This window comes from Nicotiana tabacum, chromosome 23 (genome assembly GCF_000715075.1).
Source record: "Nicotiana tabacum cultivar K326 chromosome 23, ASM71507v2, whole genome shotgun sequence".
Lineage (NCBI taxonomy): Eukaryota > Viridiplantae > Streptophyta > Magnoliopsida > Solanales > Solanaceae > Nicotiana > Nicotiana tabacum.
Window position 1 is genome coordinate 19,073,020 of NC_134102.1, and position 22,571 is coordinate 19,095,590.

The window sequence follows — 22,571 nt, forward strand, 5'->3', positions numbered from 1 at the left end:
CTCAACTCAACCCGAGTACCTAACTCCTGCTGTACAGCCCTCCAGAACTATGATGTAAATTGCGTACCCCGGTTAGAGATGATAAACACCGGTACGCCATGAAGCTTGACGATCTCACGGATGTAAATTCGAGCCAGCTGCTCAGAAGAATAAGTAGTCATCAGAGGAATGAAATGAGTTGACTTGGTTAGCCTATCCACAATTACCCAAACTGCATTAAACCTCCGCTGAGTCTGTGGGAGTCCAACAATGAAATCCATAGTGATCCACTCCCATTTCCACTCCGGAATCTCTAACTTCTGAAGCAACCCACCCGGCCGTTGATGCTCATACTTCACTTGCTGGCAATTTAGGCACCGAGTTACAAACTCCACTATGTCTTTCTTCATCCTCCTCCACCAGTAATGTTGCCTCAAGTCCTGATACATCTTCGCGGCACCCGGATAAATGGAGTACCGTGAGCTATGAGCCTCCTGAAGAATCAACTCATGCAAACCATCTACATTAGGCACACATAGTCTGCCCTGCATCCTCAATGCACCATCATCCCTAATATTGACCTTCTTAGCATCACCGTGCTGGACCTTGTCCTTAAGGACAAGCAGATGAGGGTCATCATACTGACGCTCCCTGATATGATCATAAAGAGAAGATCGAGAGACCACACAAGCCAATACGCGACTTGGCTCTGAAATATCTAATCTCACAAACTGGCTGGCTAAGGCCTGAACATTCAACGCCAATGGCCTCTCTGCTGATGGTAGATATGCTAAACTCCCCAAACTCTCTGCCCGTCCACTCAAAGCATCAGCCACCACATTAGCCTTCCCCGGATGGTACAAAATGGTTATATCATAATCCTTAAGCAGCTCTAACCTCCTCCTATGATACAAATTAAGATTCTTCTGCTTGAACAAATGCTGCAAACTCCAGTGATCGGTGTAAATCTCACAAGGGACATCCTACAAGTAGTGCCGCCAAATCTTCAAGGAATGGACAATAGTTGTTAACTCAAGGTCATGGATAGGATAGTTCTTTTCATGCACCTCCAGTTGTCTGGATGCATAGGTAATTACCCTACCGTCCTGCATCAACACCGTACCGAGACTAATCTGTGATGCATCAAAATATACCGTATAAGACCACGAACCTGTAGTCAATACCAATACTGGGACTGTAGTCAAAGCTGTCTTGAGCTTCTGAAAGCTCTCCTCACACTCCTCTGTCCACCTGAACGGAGCACCCTTCTGTGTCAGCCTGGTCATAGGAGCAACAATAGATGAGAATCCCTCTACAAAATAACAGTAATACCCCGCCAAACCAAGAAAACTCCAGATCTGCGTAGCTGATGACGGTCTAGGCCAACTCTGCACTACTTCCACCTTCTTCGGATCCACCCAGATCCTATCACTCAATACTACATGGCCCAAGAATGCCACTAAGTCTAGCCAAAACTCACACTTTGAATTTTGCATATAACTTCTTTTCTCTCAAGGTCTGAAGCACAATCCTCAGGTGCTGCTCATGATCCTCCCGAGTCCGGGAGTACACCAAAATGTCATCAATAAACACAAAGACGAAGGAGTCAAGATAAGGCCGGAACACACTGTGCATCAAGTGCATAAAATCTGCTGGGGCATTGGTCAGCCCAAAAGACATCACAAGAAACTCGTAGTGACCATACCGAGTCCTGAAAGCAAGGTTAGGGAAGCCACTTACCTCGAACCAAGATCAATCAATCGGAAACAATGCCTTTTTCCACAAATATCCGACTCTGAATGGCCCAAATATAGCCAAAATCAAATTCATACCATAAATACAACTATAAGAAATTAATCTAATTAATGAAATCAAAGTTAAAGCAAGAAATTAGAAAATCGCCCCAAAAAGTCTCCCTGGGCCCACATCTCGGAATCGGGTAAAAGTCACAAAATATAAACACCTATTCACTCACGAGTCTAACCAAACAAGAATTACTCGAATCCGACCACAAATCACCTTCCAAAACTCAAAATTTTAGTCTCAGAAATTTCTACCATTTCCTCCCAAATTTCCAACTCAAATCCCTAATTAGATGATGAAAATAGCAATAGATCCATGAAATATATTCCAATCCGAGTTAGAACCACTTACCCCAACATTCTCCTTGAAAGAATCTCGAAATATCGCCTCACGCCGTGCTCTCAAACTCCCAAAATCGAAATGGGTAATCAACCCTCGAATTCCTCTTTTCTACCTAGTAAACTCGCTTCTGTGAGCCTTCAACCGCACCTGCGGGAAATCTATCCCAGGTGCAAAAATCACTAAAGAGGACTGGGATCGCATCTGCGGCAAGGCGGTCGTACCTGTGTGTCGCGCCTGCGGAGCACTGTGTGCTTCTGCGGTCATTCACCGTGCCTGTAGTTCCTATAATGCATCTACGAGCATTGCAGATGCGAAAATTCACTCGCACCTGCGATCCCTGACCATGTCTCCAATCTACGCTTCTGTGCTTTTTGCACCGCACGTGATATCCCGCACTTACGGTCCCCCCCCCCCCCCCACGTGTGAAAATACCATATGCCTGAAGACTTCAGCAATAACACCAATCTAACTTTTGATCCATTAATTACCAGAAGCTCACCCGAGGTCCCCGAGACCTGAACCAAAAATACCAACCAATCCTAAAATACCATACGAACATAGTCGAGCCCTCAAACCACATCAAACAACGCTAATCATCCTCTGATTAAAACTTAAAGAACTTGAAACTTTCAAATCCGGCAACCGATGCCGAAACCAACAAAACCACGTCCGATTGACCCCAAATTTTGCACACATTTCATATTCAAGCCTACGGACCTACTCCAACTTTTGGAACTGGAATCTGACCCCGACATCAAAAAGTCCACTATCGGTCAAAATCTCCAAAACTTCGACTTTCGCCATTTTAAGTCTAAATGAGCTACAGACCTCCAAAATACTATCTAGACACGCCCCTAAGGCCAAAATCACCTAACTGAGCTAACGAAACCGACAAAACTCCATTCTAGAGTCGCCTTCACGCAGTTCTGACTACGATCCAAATCCTAAGGCTTAAACTTCCATTTAGGGACTAATTGTCCCAAAACACTCCAAAAACCAAAACGAAACCTCCTGGCAAGTCACAATAGCAGAAATAGATATGGGAGAAGCAGTTAATAAGGGATCGGGGCAATAACTCACAAAACAACCGGTCGGGTGGTTAGGGTAAGGCAACCCGTGATTACCTTCCTTGAACTCTGCTACTTTCTTCATGTGCTCTATCATAGGATCAAGGCTGCTCGTGATGTAATGGAGCGTCTTTCAGTATGTAGGAGCAGAACTTTGTTCACCATTTCAAATAGCAGTTGCTATACTAGAATAAGGACCTTCTTGTGTACCCATTCCCCTTGATGCACTGCCTTATCCTTCACAATGGCATTTCTAAAATTTGTAGAGCAGACGCCCTTAATAGAGAACATCCCCTCAGTGGGCACGCCCAAAATATCTCCTAGTATAGTAGTGTCCATCACAAAATCAACACTGTTCATTTTCAAACAAATGTTATCATCCTCAACGGTGAAGAAGTCATCATAGAAACTACGCACTTCTGCCTCACATATGGAATTCATAGATCTCCACCAATTGGCACATTCCTGACATATCCAGAATATCAGGGGCAAATGTACGGCCCCACAGTACTTTTTGGATTCTCAGTCTTTCCCTTCCAGTATCCTGGGTTGCACCAACCTTGGCCTTCTTGGAGGAACCAGGTTCTTCACTTGCACTAGCCTTCCTTTTCACTGATTGTCTTGCACTTTTTCTTTTCTTAGCAGATTTCTCAGACACATGTTCAACCAACTCTTCATTCACTTTCTTCCCAGACTCCTCAACCACTCTCTCACCATATTTCTCAGCTATTCTCTCACAAGATTTTTCACTCACAGATGACTCCCTTTTGGACTTTGGAACAGTAAGTTTCTTTGAGGGCTTACGAACCAAGGAACCAGGTTCCTCTTCTACCTCATCATCAACATCAACAACTAGTGCAGGAGGCACTACCTTCTCATTTACAACCTTTCCATCTTTCACCAATCTCCTCTTCTTCTTTTCCTTTTTGTTTTTCCTTAAAACTGACTCAAGTTCTTCCTTCTTCTGCAACCTAGTGATAGATCTCTTAGAAGTTTACTCTTGGGGAGTTTCCTGACTACTCCTAGCCCTGATGAAGCTCGGAAGAGCCACATTGTCATAGTCATCTTCACTTCCTTCGTTTTTCTCCTGAGACAAAGATCTCATCTCGGGAAGAACAATGGCCAATGGCTCAACATAGAAATGAGGAGAGGGAGGGGGATCAGTACTGACCTGGGTTATTTAAAGGAACAGGGAGTTTCATTCCAAGTAGGAGCATAGTGCTCCTCTTGTGTAGAGGGATCAGGTCCCTCAGGAAGTTCCCTAGTAATACTGTCTGGTGCCAGATTTTTGACAGGGACCAGTTCCCTTCCCTCCACCAGTAGACTATCACCTTCCCCTATAGACCCATTTGTTTCAGAATTGTCTTCGTACTCACCAACTACACAGCCCTCAACAACAATTGACAGCATATTCTCTATGGCCTCTTGTTCTTGCAAACCCAAAATAAACTCAGAAGACATAAGAAGAGCATTACCTGTAGACTCGGCGACATTCAAATCAAGACCTGGGGTAGTCTTTGCCGATTCATCACTTTTACAACCCACTCCTTGCATCTTAAAACATTCTTCCACTGGTCGACTAGAAATTTCCCGATTGTCTTTTTCGGCCACTATATCTATTTCTACCATTTTTCTGACGAGACAGAAGGAGAGGTTGCTGCCGCAAATTTTTTGGGGGTCGAGGTTTTGCGACTCCTATGAGAGCCAGTACTCGACTGAGTTTGAGAGGAACTAGTAGGTAGTTGTGACTCTAGCTTAAGGTTTGGACTAGATGGTATAGAGATTGTAGGTACTAGCATTGTGGTTTCAATAGGGTGATGACACAGTGGGGACAATGCTTGGAATATTCTGAGTCTCCAGATTTTCAGACATGGTGGAGGATAGTGAGAGTTTGATGGAAGAAGAGAGTGTTTGGTTTGTTGGAAAAAGGAAATTTTTGGCTTTGATGTGAACAGTTATGATAGTGACCATGAGAGAGGTTGTTTAAGAGGGGTGAAGTACCAGTTAGGAACGGGTATCAAGTTGGGTAGACAGGTCATTTCATAACGGATAGGACACTTGAGTTCTAAAAAGAGAGAGGAGGGAAGGATTGACATTTTAATGATGTAGCACTATTTCAGTCATTAAAAAGATGTGGATGGGAGTACATAGAAACTACTAACCTGTGTCAAAGGAACCAGGTTCCCTAACAGATTTTGTAAATGTGAACTTCATCCTTTTGACTGAAATGCGATATTATTGGCTACTTATTTGCTCTGTAATCGTCATGAGTGCCTACCTGCAATGGTATGGAGATGAATTAGAATTTGCCAGAAAACACTTTTTAGTTATTTTACCTGTACATTTCTTTCATAGCCAATCATCGAGGGACCAGGTCCCTAGATAGATTTCATCAACCCTAGTGCTAAGCGATTCTTTTCAAAGTGCTCTCTACTCAGTGCGTTGGTGAAGATATCTGCAATTTGATATTCTATGCTGCAAAACTTCATGCAGATAAACCCTTTTCTCAATATTGTCTCTAAGGAAGTGATGTCGCACATCAATATGCTTTGTTCTCTTATGTTGAACTAGATTTTTTGCCATGTTGAGAGTACTAGTGTTGTCGTATAGTAAGGGCTCACAATTAGAAAACACACCGAAATCTTCTACCTGCTGCTCCACAACAGTTGAGCACAGCAAGAAGCAGCTTCCATATACTCAGCTTCAACAGTTGAAAGGGCCATTGAGTTTTGTTTTCTTGTACCCCATGAGATTAGACACGAACCCAAAAAATGTGTCATACCAGAAGTGCTTTTCCTATCCACTAGATAACCAGCATAATCAGCATCAACATACCATATTAAGTCAAAGTTATCTCCTGAGTGATAGTAGAGAACCAGGTCCTGCGTTCCTTTGAGATACCTTAGAATTCTCTTTGCAGCCTTCAGATGAGACTCCTTTGATTGGATTGAAACATGGCACAGAGTCCTACACTGAATCTGGTTTACTTGCTGTGAGATACAGAAGTGACCTAATAATGCCTCTATACATAGTCTCGTTTACAAGAGAACCAGGTTCATCCATATCCAGGCTAGTGGCAGTGGAAATAGGTGTATCAAAGATCTTTGCACTCTCCATCTCAAATCTCTTCAGAAGCTTTTTGATGTACTTTTGCCGACTTATCATTGTGCCCCTAGGAGTTTGATTGACTTGTAGACCCAAGAAGAAATTCAATTCCCCCATCATGCTCATTTCAAACTCACTTCCCATGAGGGTTGCAAATTCCTCACACAAAGAGTCATTTGTTGCTCCGAAGATAATGTCATCAACATAGACTTGCACTATGAGCAGGTTCTTCCCCTGTTTATTCAGAAATTTAGTGTTGTCAATTTTCCCTCTTGTAAAGCTATTTTCTAGAAGAAACTTGGACAGCCTTTCATACCATGCACGAGGAGCCTACTTCAGTCCATATAATCCCTTGTCAAGTTTAAACACATGCTCAGGATGCTCATGGCACTTGAAACCGGGTGGTTGCTTGACAAAAACTTCTTCTTTCAGAAAGCCATTCAAAAATTCACTTTTGACATCCATTTGAAATAATTTGAATTCCATATGAGATGCAAAGGCAATAAGGATTATGATGGCCTCCAATCGAGAAACTGGAGCAAAAGTTTCATCAAAGTCAATTCCTTCTTCTTGATTGTACCCTTGAACTACTAACCTTGCCTTATTTCTTGTGGTGTTTCCAAACTCATCAAGTTTGTTTCTAAATACCCACCTTGTTCCTATGACAGTTCTGTCAGCAGGTCGAGGAACCAGGTGGCATACACTGTTCCTCTCAAATTGATGAAGCTCATCTTGCATAGTCGTAATCCAGTCAGCATCTTTAAATGTTTCTTTGATATTTTTGGGCTCAATTTGAGAGAGAAATTCAGAGAAGACAAGTGAGTTTCTAGACTTTGATCTAGTTTGAATTCCTGAGTCAAGGGGTTGATCACATTTTGAAGAGGGTGTGAGCTTTTGTGATTCCAGTTGGACAACTGAATCTCATTATGAGAGATTCCAGATTCTTCTGCATATGATCCATGTGTCATGTTCCTCACCTCAGCAGCTGGAGTTCCATTTACAACATCCACAACTCTATTTTCTGCTTTAGGTATTGTGATTGAGGGACCAAGTTCCTCTATGTCAGCTGGAGATTCAGTTGTACCGTTGTCATTTGATTCCTTGACCTGACTCATCATATCGGCCTTTCCATTTTCCATGTCAATAACTTCACCAGGGACATTTTATAACTCTCCATCTTGATCAACCTTATCATGTGAATCTTTTCCAAGAGGGTGTTGTGCTTCGTCAAGGATCACATGTATACTTTCCTCAACACATTGAGTTCTTTTGTTGTATACCTTGTAGGCTTTGCTTTGTGATGAGTATCCAAGAAATATTCCTTTATCACTCTTGGCATCAAACTTTCCCAGAGCTTCCTTACCATTGTTGAGGACAAAGCATTTGTAACCAAATGTCTTCAAGTGTGTTAGCTTAGGTTTTCTCCCATTCAGCAGTTCATACGGGGCTTTATTTAGGAGGGACCTGATCATGCACATGTTCACTAAGTAGCATGCAGTGTTGACTGCCTCTGCCCAAAAACCTTTTTCAACACCACTATCAATCATCATTGTCCTAGCCATGTCTTCAAGAGTTCTATTTTTCCTCTCCACGTCACCATTTTGTTGAGGTGTTCTTGGAGATGAAAAATTGTGACTTAAACCATTTTCAGCACAGAACTCGTCAAACTTTGCATTTTTGAATTTTGTAGCATGATCAAATCTTATACTCAGAACATTATGGCTCATCTTTACTTGGATCTTTTTGATAAAGGCAGCAAACACTGAAAAGGTCTCATCTTTGGTTCTGAGGAACAAGATCCATATGAACCTGGAGTAGTCATCCACAATGACGAAAATGTACTTCTTTCCTCCTCTACTTGGCACTCTCAGATATCCACATAGATCCATCCTTTTGGGGTTTGAAGGAGGGCCTGATCTGCTTTCCTTTTGTACATGCATCACACACCTTATGATCTTTGAAGCTTGGCTTAGGCAATCCACGAACCAGGTCCTTCCTGACCAACTTATTCAGTAGTGTAAAACTTGCATGGCCCAACATTTTGTGCCATGGTTCAACATCATAATCCACAACACTTACACACGTGAGATCCCCATTATGCAGTGACACAAAATCAGCGACATAGATATTCTTGTATCTTTTTGCCATCGGGATCACATCACCAGTCACAAGATTTGTGACTGTGTAGATTTTTGACACAAATTCCACCGTGTTGCCTTTGTCGCAGATCTGAGAGACACTCAGCAAGCTGTACTTTAGGCCATTCACGTAATACATATTTTCGATTGAGTGAGTGAGAGACTTTCCAATTCTTCCTACTCCAAGAATGTATCCTTTTTTTCCATTTCCAAAGAATACACTCCCTCCTTGCAGGGCTTTGAGTGAAAGGAAATCATTAGTGCTTCCAGTCATATGCTTCGAGCAGCCACTATCCATGTACCATCTTTGGCTGCTTCCTTTCACTGCTCCCTGCACAAGAGAATCAAGGATTAAACTTAAGAAACCAAACAAGTTTGGGTCCCTCGTAATGAGGAAATGGGTGAATCAAAGTTCTTTTTGTCCAAGCAAGCAATATACGTTTGTTATATGAGGGAGCATTTTTTTTGCAATAGTTACTTTTTCAGCAAAAACTTTATTTTTCTACTGGGACTAGAATCTGACTTTACATGTTACCACGGTGAGTATAGAGCCAGTTATCAGGAACAGTAATGTACTTGCTATGTGGGTTGTAAGGGGTTTTTTCTTTTTGGAACCTGATTCCCTGCATGTTCTCCCCAATGTTCGTATACATAGCAGTGATTGCATCAGAGGACCAGGTCCCCTTAAGAGATTTTTCTAGGTCACTCTTCATTCTGGCTAGATCTTTCTGAAGTTGACTATTTTTCTCAAGCTCAGCACACAGACTAAATTTCACTGATTTTAGCTCATTTTCAAGCCTAAGGTGTGCCTCACTTTCAACTTCCTTTTCCTTTTGAGTGTTCATAGACCTATTTTCCCTTCTTAGTTCCTCAATTGTTTCCTTTAGGTCTACAACTACTACCAATAGGTCATCTCTCTCATGCTCTATGTTTGCAATTCTCTCAGTCAAAATATATGTTTCCCTTTTTAAACTCTCAATGGTCTCTCTTAGATCAACCACAACCACCACTAGATCATCTCTCTCGTATTCTATTTCTACTAGTTCTGTGGTTAGCACATTTTTATCATTAATGAGACTGTGTTAAGCATCAATTAAAGCATTAGCTAAAGATATAAGCTTCTTTGAGAATAGGATTTCAGATTTCTTTGAACATCCAAAAAGTTTACCTCATCTTCATCGTCATCTTCGTCATCCTCATCTTATTTAGCCATTAGAGAAAATATGGAATCATATTCAGCTGCTTCACTTTCTATTGCCATCATGGAACTGTCATCTTGATCATCATCATCTCCAGATTTACTGGAGAAGTCTCCCCATGCAGCAAGAGCTTGTTTCACAACATTGTCAGCGACATCTTTTCTCTTGACCTTTTTGTCAGGAACCTGATTCATTTTTACTACTTTGTCTGTGTTGTGTTTGTACTGATCTTGCTTAAGGAGGAGGCAATTCTTGATGAAATGTCCTAGTTTTCCACACTTATGGCATAGGTCATATCATCTTGGCTTGCTAGAGCTGCCCCTTTTTGGAATACCTCTATTTCTGTGAACCATTTTCTGAAATCTCTTTGTCAGGTAAGCCATGTCGGCATCCTCACCACTTGAGTCATTTTTGTTTGTCTTGAGGACCAGGTTCTTCTCCCCTTTGGGCTTTATTCTCTCATTGTCCTTCTTCTTCTTCATTTCATAAGTTTTCATATTACCAATGAGTTCATCAATGGTCAGCTTCTGCAAATCCTTTGCCTCTATGATGACATTTACCTTGCTTTCCCGGGAATCAGGTAATACACTAAATATTTTCCTGACAAGTTTGTTCCTGGGAATGATTTCTCCCAGTGAGTGAAGCTTATTGATGATAGAGATGAAGCGAGTGTGCATGTCCTGAATGGATTCGCCGTCCTTCATTCTAAAGAGCTCATACTCAGTTGTCAACGTGTCGATCTTTGACTGCTTGACTTGAGTTGTTCCTTCGTATGCTATTTGAAGAGCTTCCCAGATCTCCTTAGCACTCTGACAAGCTGAGATGCGGTTGTATTCATCTGGTCCAATCCCACAGACAAAAGCCTTTCTCAATAGCCTTTCTGTCAGCATCGTTGTACTCTTTTCTCATTTTTTGGGGACTGTAGTTGTTCCCTCATCAACAGTTTTCTTGGGAACAAAAGGTTTGTCACAGATTACATCCCACAACTCTGAGTCCTTAGCCATGATGAAATCATGCATTCTTGTTTTGCACCAACCATAGTATTAGCCATTGAATCTAGGTGATTTGTACGTTGATTGTCCTTCCTCGAAGTTTGGTGGAGCAGCTATGATGAAAATCCTTTCTAGTTTTTAACCTTTTAGAAAGAACCCGCTCTGATACCAATTGATAGAACTAAGGGTCCACCAAACTATATAGAGAACCATGCGCTCTATAAGTTCCCAGAGAACGCACGTACACATCAGTAAGTAAATGACACAATGGAATTTTACGTGAAAAACTCTCAGCTCACGGGATTAAAAACTACGACCTACCCTTGTAGGATTTCAACTTCACTACTGGGCAAAGTTTAGATTACAACCTATTATAACCTAGTAATTAACCTCTTAATCCCTCACTAACTTGTAACAACTCTATTACAAGCCACTTTATAATAACTCTATTACAAAGACTTACAACTCGACTAACTCTAGCCAAGACACAAACACAAGGCTTATGAGATTTCCTACACAATGCTTCTAACTAAGTTAAGTCGGAATTACAAGTAAAGTACTTTAACAAAGGTGCAACACAACTAAGGACATGTAATGACTCAATACATGAAAATGGTCTTTCGTTATGTTGTTCTTTGTTCTTAATTCCCTTGAGAATCACTTGCAAGATTGACACAGACTTGAGAGAATACTTGATCGATTCTGAATGTGCAAGTGTTTTGTTTTGCATTTTCTTGGTTTTAATAATTCATTTATGACATCACTTGAATGATGCAAGCAAGTTAGGTAAAGGGAATTATCCATAAAGTTGACTGCTGCACTGTTTTTGCATTGTTGCGTGTGCAGGCAGCAACTTTACAGTTGTGAGGAGTTGATTTGTACCGTCACCAAGGAAACTGGTGGCCATTTGTTCCCTCTATTGTTCCTTTGACTCTAAAGAGTTGAACTACGCCACCGACTTGAGACTTGTTGTTCTGTAAGTACTTAAGGATGTGTAACAGTTTAATTATCTGATTCTTGTTATTAAGTTTGTGAGATCATCAAAACATAGCAGGGATACATATAACCTATCAATATTTATGTCAAGAAAGTTGAATTAATTTGTGAAGATTTGCGATCAAGAACAAAAAATTAATACCAGTTCAATATTCATCACTTGATCACAAAACAAATTAAATATTTTTGTTAGGAACAACTTATATTAATATGTTAAAAATGAGTAGAAGCCAAATTTGTTGGTTTCAAATTTTGGGGGATGATATTGACTAAACTATAGGGAAAAAAGGAAAAGATCCTCCCGTTTTAAATAGTTCATGGACAAAATTGGGCATTTCCCATTCGAGTTGGAGCAACCGTTAGAGCCTATTTGGAAAGCCACCCTATAATTGAATTTGGGTGTAAGTGGATGTAATTACACAGTTGTAGCATATTTGTCTGATCAAGTAATTATTTGGTCAATATGTAATTAGATGTAATTGAGGGGGTGTAATTATACTCTGCAACTCTTAAGGGGAGCTGAGAATTGCATGTAATTTTAAGGTTATTTTTGTGATGATCCGATAGGTCAATTTGAGTTTTAGCCTTCATTTCTGTGTTCTGAGACCTCGAATAGCTCTGTTTAGCTTTTCTCAATTTACGTGCACAGTCCGTCTCTTTTTCTAGAAATGTTTTATGTGAATACTTGAAGAAAATGTAAATTTTAACCTTAAAAATGATTTGAGTTGACTGCGGTTAATATTTTATGTAAACGGACCCGGATCAGTGTATAGATGGCCTCAGTGGGTCCGTATCATAATTTGGGACTTGTGCATATGTCCGAAATCAAATTCGGAAGTCGCAAACTTGATTTAGCGTGATTAGTTGAAAACTAGTAATTTGAATATTTAAAGAATTTCTAAGTTTGACCGTAGATTGACTTTGTTGCTATCGGGTTCGGTTTTTGATTCTGGAACTTGGTATAGGTTCATTTAGCTATTTATGACTTGTCTACAAAATTTGGTGTACAACGGAGTTGATTTGACGTGATTCGGATGCCCGATTGTAAATTTGCATGTTCTTGAGTTTCTTTGAAAATATCATTCATTTTGATGTCTGAATTGTATTTCTAGGTATTATCTAAGTGTTTTCATCACGCGAGCAAGATCGTATGATGTTATTACACTTGTGTGCATGTTTGATTCGGAGCTCGAGGGGCTCAGGTGAGTTTCAGTTAGGCTATGTTGTGATTTTTGGACTTAGGCAATTGTTGGTTTCAGGGATTCTGGTGCTTTGATCTTCGCGATCGCGAAGCCACTCCCACGATCACGAAGAGTAACCTGGGCTAGGGTGGGATTCCTATATGTGAATGCGAGGTTGAGGTCGTGGACGCGGACATGAAGCAGTGGTGGGATCAACTGTGTGTTCTACGTAAATGTGATCGAAGGGTCACGAACACGAAGGCCAGGGGCAGAACCATCGCGAACGCGTAAGGCATATTGCGAAGGCCACTTGGTCCGCTGCACTTCGCGATCACGTCAGGCCCTTCGCGAACGCGAAGAAGGCCTGACCCCCAGTGACTTAAATGTTCCAAAGGAGGGATTTTCTTCATCTTTCAGCATCTTCACATTAGAGCACGGCCTAAAGGAGATTTTGAAGAAGAATTTCATCCACACTTCATAGGTTGGTATATTTTAATTCGTTTTCTTCCATTTCCATCAACACCTATTGATTTCTAACCTTAATTTATGCTCTTTCATGGTAAAATATTAGGGATTTGGGTAGAATTAGGATTTTTTTTAATAAAATTGAGGTCGGATTTTGAAACTAATCACATAATCGGGCTTCGGGGTATATGGGTAATCGGGTTTTGGTCCGAATCTTGAGTTTTGACCAAGTGGGCCCGAGGTTGATTTTTGTTGACTTTTTTGGAAAAAGTGTAAAGATCTTTGCTTTATCTATTGTAATTGATTTTCCTAGCATTGTTTGATAATATTAAGTCGATTTTTGTTAGATTTGATTGGTTTGGAGGTGGATTTTAGAGGAAAGGCTCCAGTTGAGCTTTGATTTAATTGCGGAGCGAGATAAGTGTTGGGTCTAACCTTGATTTGAGGGAATTAGGAATCCTTGAACTATATATTATGTGAATTACGTGTGTAACAGCATATATGCGAGGTGACGAGTGTATATACTCCGTTAAAATAATTGTTTAGGTGCTTTCTTGTATTTCATGAATTATCTTATTTCATGTCTTAAATGTTACATGCTTTAATTGCCTTCAATGCCGTAATTTGTTACTTGTCATTAATTATTCTTGTATCAAAATGTTCATCCCTTCCCTGACTCCGAGATTAATTACTACTTGTTTTAATTGTTTTACATGTGCTCCTTAATTGCTACGTACTTGACTTGTCTTGTTGCTATTGTATTATTTGTAGCATTCCTTTGATTTGTAAATGGTTCCTTTATTGCTTTGCTCTCATATTCTTTAATCGTAGAGATTCTTGTGAATTGAGATGTTGGATTGATTACATTTAGTGAATTTGTTTATGGATCGGGTTGCACGCCGCAACGGTTGTGATTATTATTATTATTATTATTATTATTATTATTATTATTATTATTATTATTATTATTATTATTATTATTATTATTATTATTATTATTATTATTATTATTATTATTATTATTATTATTATTATTATTATTATTATTATTATTATTATTATTATTATTATTATTATTATTATTATTATTATTATTATTATTATTATTATTATTATTATTATTATTATTATTATTATTATTATTATTATTATTATTATTATTATTATTATTATTATTATTATTATTATTATTATTATTATTATTATTATTATTATTATTATTATTATTATTATTATTATTATTATTATTATTATTATTATTATTATTATTATTATTATTATTATTATTATTATTATTATTATTATTATTATTATTATTATTATTATTATTATTATTATTATTATTATTATTATTATTATTATTATTATTATTATTATTATTATTATTATTATTATTATTATTATTATTATTATTATTATTATTATTATTATTATTATTATTATTATTATTATTATTATTATTATTATTATTATTATTATTATTATTATTATTATTATTATTATTATTATTATTATTATTATTATTATTATTATTATTATTATTATTATTATTATTATTATTATTATTATTATTATTATTATTATTATTATTATTATTATTATTATTATTATTATTATTATTATTATTATTATTATTATTATTATTATTATTATTATTATTATTATTATTATTATTATTATTATTATTATTATTATTATTATTATTATTATTATTATTATTATTATTATTATTATTATTATTATTATTATTATTATTATTATTATTATTATTATTATTATTATTATTATTATTATTATTATTATTATTATTATTATTATTATTATTATTATTATTATTATTATTATTATTATTATTATTATTATTATTATTATTATTATTATTATTATTATTATTATTATTATTATTATTATTATTATTATTATTATTATTATTATTATTATTATTATTATTATTATTATTATTATTATTATTATTATTATTATTATTATTATTATTATTATTATTATTATTATTATTATTATTATTATTATTATTATTATTATTATTATTATTATTATTATTATTATTATTATTATTATTATTATTATTATTATTATTATTATTATTATTATTATTATTATTATTATTATTATTATTATTATTATTATTATTATTATTATTATTATTATTATTATTATTATTATTATTATTATTATTATTATTATTATTATTATTATTATTATTATTATTATTATTATTATTATTATTATTATTATTATTATTATTATTATTATTATTATTATTATTATTATTATTATTATTATTATTATTATTATTATTATTATTATTATTATTATTATTATTATTATTATTATTATTATTATTATTATTATTATTATTATTATTATTATTATTATTATTATTATTATTATTATTATTATTATTATTATTATTATTATTATTATTATTATTATTATTATTATTATTATTATTATTATTATTATTATTATTATTATTATTATTATTATTATTATTATTATTATTATTATTATTATTATTATTATTATTATTATTATTATTATTATTATTATTATTATTATTATTATTATTATTATTATTATTATTATTATTATTATTATTATTATTATTATTATTATTATTATTATTATTATTATTATTATTATTATTATTATTATTATTATTATTATTATTATTATTATTATTATTATTTCTTGTGCAGATTTTGGAGTCGGGCCTATCGGCGGTCAGTAGATTGCTCGGATCCAGTGCTTGACGGAGACTTGAGGTACAACTGCACAACGTTCGCAGTCTTGAAGTCCCCTTCTACATTACCTTAGTTGTTTATTTTGATTTAGACAATTATGCTTTCATTCAGACTATTATTTGTAGCATTCAAGTCGCTCGTGTACTTGTGACACCAGTTCTAGGATTGTATCTGGATATCGCCGTTATTTTAGTTTATTCACTATATTTTAATTTATTCAGCTTATTGGTTTTCATTTAATTTGAATTGTAGAAAAAATGGCTAATAACTATATCTAACGTTGGCTTGCCTATCAAGTGAAATGTTATGCGCCATCACAGTTTCTTTTTTTATTTTTTATTTTAACTTTTTATTCTTTTGTTTCAAATATTATTATTTTTTTATTTTTTATTTCTCATTTACAAACATTTACTTCACATGTTTCTACATAATTTATCATATTTTGTTTCTTTCTTAGTTATGTTTTTATTTTTTTTATTATACTTATGTCACTACCCCAAATTCCCTCCGTGGGAGGTCGTGATGGCACTTAGTCTCTAAGATTAGGTAAGCCTATCAATGCGGAATAATAATAAATATCTGAAATACATAAACTGCAATTGAAATAATTACAACTCCCAAAATCCGGTAGAAATAAGTCACAAGTTTCTAAGAATTTATTCTCTATATCTTTATACATCAGAGTCTAAAACAAATAAGGAAGACAACACGGTAAGATAGAAGGGGATTTCGGAGTGTGCGGACGCTGGCAGATATACCTCGAAGTCTCCTCGTACAGCTAGTTTACTGATGCCTGGTCTGATAAGATGTACCTGGATCTGCACAAAAAAGATGTGCAGAAGCGTAATATGAGTACACCGCAGCGGTACCCAGTAAGTGTCGAGCCTAAATATTTTTCCACAATAAATCAATAATATTTTTCCACAATAAAGAGCTCACGGCTCCATCACAATGAGTACGAAAATCTCACCAAAAATATTCGGGAATAAATAACTCAACAAAATAATATTTTAAAATTTTAATACGTTGCTTCAATACCAAATTTAAAATGTCAAATAATTCATATTAATAATATTTAATTTAAGAAAATCAACTTTCAAATAATACACAGAATAAAAGAAACCAAGTTTCAATTAAACAGGTAAAACAATTAGCAGGAAAAGGTCAAGTAAATTTAAAGTATAAACATTTAAATCAATGATGAAGAATATAACAAGGTAAAATTATTTAATTGATATGCAACAACGATCTACACAATTTAAAGAGATAACATTTCACATTTAGCCCGTGTACACACTCGTCACCTCGTGTACACGACTTTTAACACATTTCAATTTATCACTTCAATACCAATCCTAGGAAAAAAAATTCCACACAAGGTTAGACAAGTCACTTACCTCGACTTGCTCTAATTTAATCACGTAGTATGCCTTTTCCTCGATTTTCCGACTCCGATCGACTCGTATCTAATCATAATTAATTCGATACAGTCAACAAAAATTATAGAATCAATTCCATAAGAAATTACTATATTTTTCAATAAAAGCTGAAATTAACTCAAAAATTGCCCGTGGGGCCCACGTCTCGGATTCTGAAAATTTTTGAAGATAATCATTACTCATAACCTTATGAACTCAAATATATGATTTGTGTCCAATCCCATGCTCAAATTCGTGGTAAAATCCAAAAATATCAAATTCTAGGTTTTTTACCAAAATCCCACAATTTCTACTAATTTCCATATCTAAATCCATATATAAACCATGTATTTAACTTGCAATAAGTGGGAATTAACTTACTTCCAAGTTTCTACATGAATTCTCCTCTCAAGAAGCTCCAAAGATCGTCCAAGAATGAAGAAATGAGCAAAAATGCTCAAATCCCCGCTTTAAACACTCACTGCCCAGCGATCATCGCGCCCGCGGTAAAATCCTTCACGCCCGTGGCTTCACACCCGCGGAAAAATCCTTCGCGCCTGCGGTGGATTTTTTGCACCTGCGGCTTCGCACCAGCGGCAAAATCCTTCGCGCCTGCGATGGATTTTTCGCACCTGCGGCCCTTTTTCCGCAGGTGCGATCACACCAGGGGCCCTTGGGACCTTAACCAATTATTTCAACACGTCCCAAAACACATTACGAACTTAGTCGAGCCTTCAAATCACATCAAACAATACTAAAAATACGAATTACACATAGATTCAAGCCTAATGAACTTTGAAATTTTCCATTTCTAAAAACGACGCCGGAACCTATCAAATCAAGTCCAATTGACCTCAAATTTTGCACGCAAGTCATAAATGATATAACGGAGCTATAAAAATTTTTGGAACTGGATTCTGACTCCGGTATCAAAAAGTCAACTCCCCGGTCAAACTTTCAAACTTAAGTTCCTATTTTAGCCATTTCAAGCCTAATTTAACTACGGACTTCCAAATAAAATTCTGAACACGTTCCTAAGTCCAAAATCACCATACGAAACTGTTGGAATCATCAAAATTCTATTCCGGGGTCGTTTTCTCAAAATGTTCACCGAAGTCAAACTTAGCATTTTAAGGCCAACTTAAGGAACCAAGAGTTCCGATTTCAACCCGAACATTTCCAAATCCCGAACCAACCACCCCCGCAAGTCATAAATTTATAAAAGCACATACGGGGAGTTTTTTTTAGGGAAACGGGGTTCTAAAAGTCAAAATGACCGGTTGGGTCATTACAACTTAGCTGTGTTATTACTCTAATTTTATAAATAAATATACCTCGTAATCATATAAACAATAAGTCATCCACAAACTTGACTTATAATGAATAATGTCATTAAAGTTGAACTTTGTTATTCGATGAGGTTTGCATATGCAAACTTAACTATATTAAGATGACATATTACTTTTTAATAGTTAAAAAGTATTCTCATTTTTCAACCTTTATATTTTTTATTCCATGTACTTGCTCATTTTTTTTCTTCATTTATCGTAATTGTGCTATTATTTTAGTTTTGAAACTACACCTCATAATATTAGAAATAATGAGTCATTAATAAACTAGGAAGATAATGAGCGATATCATTAAAGTAGAATCTCATTGTTGAATGAGGTTATAGACTTATGTTTTTCTTTTCTTTTGAATTATATTTACTTCAATTATGTTAAAACTTATTTTATCTTATGTTACAATTTTACATAAGAGTATTATGTTAATTTTTTTGGATTTGAAATTTATGTTATATTTTCGATTCCATATATTTTCTTTAGTAGTATTGACTTATTAATTCAGATTGCATGTTGTTGATACATAGTTTTGCCCTCATATTTTTCAAATAAGTATATATACTTTCAAAATGCATTTTGAATCATTACTTAATTTACAAGAGCTATACAAGTATTTTCTATAATTTTTCATAATTTTTTGAGCTATAAAAATTGATTTATATGCATTTAAATTACTTGATTATTTATTAATTATCTCTTTATATTATTTTGAGATGACTTAATCATCTAAATTTATTATTTGTATCCACATATAGGTTTCATAATATTTTACCTCATTTTTTACATAATCATATTAGTATGTTTAGGCTATTTACATAATTTTGCAATAATAGCCTATGTGCTAGGCATAATTACATTTCTTTACATTATTTTTTGCCAAATAACGTTTTTTTATAGTTTTTTAATGTTAAGTTATTATTTTCAGTCACTTTGTTGCACAAGTGATCTATTAAATAGTTTTATAAATTATTTTATTAACAATTTTCGTATATTTTAATTTGTAGACCAATTGTAAGTTACTTTCGGACCAAAATCAAGCCCAAACACCTGACCCAATACACCAAGCTACTCTAGCCCAAACCAAAAGACCCTTTTTATTTTAACCCTATCGAGATCCATTTACTCGACCCGCCCCACTTTCCTTTAATCACGGTCGTTGATCTTAGATGATCAACGGCCCATAATAATCCCTACCCTTTCCTTATACCCCTTTACCCTGAAACCCTAACTCATTTCCCTCACTCAGCCGCCACTGCATTCTTTCATCTCCACTCTCACACTAAAGCCTAGCCGACCATGTAGATCCCTTCTTATTCTTTCCTTATACGCGTCCATATGCGAGTTTACTTACCTTTCTTGATACTATTACTCATTGTATGGTAACTTTTGTTACCATTTCACTTATGGCTAGCCAGATTCTCACAAATTCGGCTTTGATTCTATGGTTCTGGGTGATATTATGGTTCTATGCACTGGAGAAGAGAAAATCTCTCTTGTATATGGTATATCTCTATTGATTCCGCCATGATTGGGGCTTGTGAATGATTTGCCCTAAGTTCGACTCCAACTAGGGTTTGTATTCCAATTTTTCTTTTACTGGTCCTATTGTAGATTGCATGCGATATTTTCTTTCTTGATTTTATGTTTAATTGATTATTTTCCTTGTTTTTCCATCTTAATTTGAAAACTACATAAACCCCTCTCCAATTTCCCCTTTGGAGGGACCGGAGACTGAAATTAACAATTGTTACTCTCTTAGTCTCTCATTCTATATACTATTCTGAAATTTGAGACCATGGCCGGTTGAAAGCAAAGGCCACCGGATATTCGATTCTTGCTCTTTCTCAGCGCGAGCAGTGCCTGGGGTTCACTTGAAACCCTTGGGATCTCTGACGCACTGGGATTTTGGGTATTGCTGTTCTTTTGCTATTGACGATTAAAGTACTGCTAGAAATTGTCCTTCTTACTTACTTGTCCGTTAATTTGTAACTGGTAAGTACCTTGACTCTTGAAATTCTATTCTTAGTTGTGGTCATGACCTGAATACTATGCTTGTTCGAATTTTCTGAACCTATGTGATTACAACATGTTGTTGCCTTTGTTTGCAATCTTATCTATTTCAAAGCTAGCATATAGTCCTATATTCTTTAGCATCTAAAATTGCTTAAATCCTGCACTTGGATATCTACCCAATGTATACATATTTCGACCATCTTGAACCTACTTAGTCCACTATGTCTATGCACACAGGAGTTTCCTATGTATGTTGCTTGCTCATATTCATGTATTGTTCTGAACTATTGTGTGAAAACTTTGGGGGTACTTACTCATGCCCATATTTTGCTGGAATGTACCTATCTATGCTAAGTCATTTAAGCATAACTTGCTACTTGATCATGTCTGTATTCTAAACCCTTCAGACAAAGCATGCTACTCGTGAACCCTAGTGTCACGACCCAATTCCATCTTAGTCTGTGATGGCACCCAACACCATTATTAGGAAAGCCAACACTGATAAAACTAATGGTTTCCCATTTAAATAAAATTCTATGTGGATAACATTTCCTCATTTGTTAAAGAGATTTAGAAATTTGTGAATGTGACATAATTAAACGGAAGCAAACGAGTACAAATTGTAATCGTGTAAACAAATCCAAAATCATAAGTCTACTAATGTGTGTGCCAAGACCTGGTGTCACAAGTATGTGGGCAATCTAGTAGAATATACAAAAGAACACTAGCCTATTGTCTGAAAGGAAATAGACAGAAAAATATAACATAAGGGAGACTCCAGCTACTGCAGAACGGCTCGGAAGGCAGCTCACCGTGAAGTTTCGAGATGGGGATCAAATATGCGCACCATACTAGTAACCAGATGCACCTGCCTCAGATTCTATACAATTAAGTACATAAGTATAGCGTGAGTACATAAATAATATGTACCTAGTAAGTATCTAGTCTAACCTCGAAGAAGTAGTGACGAGGGATCGACTCCGACACTTACTAGGGCCAATAACATGATAATATGAAATTCTAATTAAGCACGATATACAATAATAAGACTCAGAACAAGAAATAACTGAACAAGTCTTCAGAAATATTTAAGAGCTTGAATCACTTCCTTCCTTTAAAACATATGATTACACAAACAATGAATTTATACCGATTATGAAAGGAACTTCCAGTTCTATTATCACACACGAATACCACCGAGGACGTTCAGCCCGATCCAACATAAATGTAAATTGTGCACTGCCGAGGGTCGAACGGCACGAACCATAGATGCATCTATTACTCCGCTCGTGAATCATACATGCGATGCGGTCAAATATAAATTTATCAATAAATCATAACCCTTTCTTGATTCTTTTCAAAATAAAGACAATTCGACTTGAAGCTTTTAAATCCTTAAAAAAATCCTCAACTATGTTCCATTTGAGACAACTAACAACTAAAATCAAATAATGGTGTCCACAAGCATGGTGTAAACCTAAAACTACCCGGACATAAATAGGAATAGTAGCTACGTACGGACTCTCATCACTTCGTGCGTATGTAGCCCCCACAAATAACAACACATTTCAATTAAGTTCACCTATGGGGTAAGTTCCCTCTTACAAGGTTAGAAAAGAGACTTACCTTGTCTCAAAACTTACTTCCTAATTTAAGAATGCGCTCAAACCTCCAAATTTGATGCCAAACGACTCAGAACTAGCCAAATATTATATAAATCGATCAATCTATTTCTCAAAAGTTCATATCTCCACTATCAAAGTGA